The following is a 1,872-nucleotide window of genomic DNA, read 5'->3' as shown; positions in this document are numbered from 1 at the left end:
GCACCCAACTCAGCCAGAAGCAAGTACAATATTGTGTCAGACCCAGGGTAAGGATCAACTGTCATCAATGACAACCACCATAAATCAGAGCCTAGAGCTCTGAAATGTTTTTCCTCTGGTTTCTGTGGATATCAATTGTCTTTATAATCTATTTATAGATACTTGCTATTAGAGATTATACAATTGGTTGGAAAAATCAAAAACTGAAACCCATTGCTGTCATTCTAGATTTATCATGGGTTTATAATGTAGAAATCCTAGTTAATTCTTGGTCTATGCTTCAGCTAATCCATACACAAAATGAACTGACTGATCTACATTATGTGGTCATTCAACTTTTTCAAGATAGAAGAATAAATGGTATACACAGACTTTGTGTTTCCTAATATGAACACTTATAAAAACAGAAAAATACATGTAAAACAATTGTTGTCCAACACCAAATAACAGGCAGCAAGACTGTGATCATCAAGGAAAGAGAAAGTAATGGGGTGAGGCATGGAATGGCCCCAGCTCTCTGCTGGAGGCACTTGTTGGGTTGGGCACCTCAGGGAGTCAAAATAGGGTCTTGCTGAGGCTGTGCGAGGGTGGAAAGCTACTGTAGCTCCTGAAAGTCAGGAAATATGGAGCCAGAAAGAAGGGAGCTGTGCAAAGAAGATCAACAAAGCTGCAGGAGGCTCCCGGAGACTCAGACTGAGTACTCTGGTGCATACGTGCAGGGCAACACTTCACAGATAGATTAAAAAACATCTACCAAAAGGAAGAATTACTATAGAATGCATCTATCACAGGTTGTATAGCTACTCTGCAGGCTGCACAGGAGTGGGAGACAGAGTTCTCCCCAGACGCAGTGGGGAATCTTTAATATGTGCAGCACAGACCCTAGAAAGCCCACGCCTAGGAGCCAACCTATGCTGAGACCAAACTGAAGATAAGAGACAAGCCCTGGGAAAGCTGAAATGCAAGTATAAATGCATCAAATTGATTTATAAATAAATGAATTGCCTACCAGAACAAAATTCAACTATAAGAAAGACAAAAAAAAATCCAGACAGTCAATATTGTAGCATCAATAATGTCCAGCACATATTTTAAAAAATTGCCAGGAAGGCATAGAAATAAGAAAATGTGATCAATTACCAGAAGAAAGGTCAGTTAATACAAACAAACCAGGGAATGATAGTAAAGAATGAATTAGCAGCCAGCGATTTTTAGGAAGTATAAATATATTCAGATAATTAAAGGAAAATATGAACTGAATGAAGAATAGAGAGGAAACCAAGAAGAATCAAATTGAAATTCCAGAACAGAGAAATATAGTAGCTGAACTTAAAAAAGTTCACTGGAAGGTTTCAAAAACAGCAGAGACTGTGTAAGAAAAAAAAAATGTCAGTGAACTGGAAGACCAGACATCAGGAACAATCCAGTTTAAAATGTAGCAAGCAACAGGCAGAAAATTTAAGAAGTGAACAGTGTCCTCAAGTGTTGTGTCTCAGCTAAACAATCCAGTTTAAAATGTAGCAAGCAACAGGCAGAAAATTTAAGAAGTGAACAGTGTCCTACAGGGAAATATTAAGCAGTATAACATACTGCTAAGGTTTTACAATAACAGAAAGAACAGATGTGGAGTCTGAAAAATATTTTTTAAATGTTGACTTGTTCTTGAATTTGCTGAAAAATATGCATCTATAGACTTAGGAATCTCTATGAAATTTTAGAATGAAAAAGACAAGGATGGTAATAAAACTGTTAGAATAATAGAGAAATGAAAGATGGCATGTCAATGTTCATAGTAACTTTCTTTAAAATAATCACAAATGGGAATCTTCATCACTATATCTCTATCTCTATCTCTATCTCTATCTATATCTA

The 1,872-nt window shown here is 36.6% G+C and overlaps 1 protein-coding gene across 1 annotated transcript in view; it reads right to left on the bottom strand.

Moving 5' to 3' along the window:
• Alk (ALK receptor tyrosine kinase) overlaps nt 1–1,872 on the bottom strand; it is an 854,626-nt gene that overhangs the window by 736,332 nt on the left and 116,422 nt on the right. The gene's annotated exons all lie outside the window — the stretch shown is intronic.

Source organism: Octodon degus, unplaced genomic scaffold (assembly GCF_000260255.1).
Source record: "Octodon degus isolate 3935 unplaced genomic scaffold, OctDeg1.0 scaffold00019, whole genome shotgun sequence".
NCBI classification, from domain to species: domain Eukaryota; kingdom Metazoa; phylum Chordata; class Mammalia; order Rodentia; family Octodontidae; genus Octodon; species Octodon degus.
The sequence above is the reverse complement of the archived record's forward strand: the minus strand, read 5'-3'. Positions and strand labels throughout refer to the sequence as shown.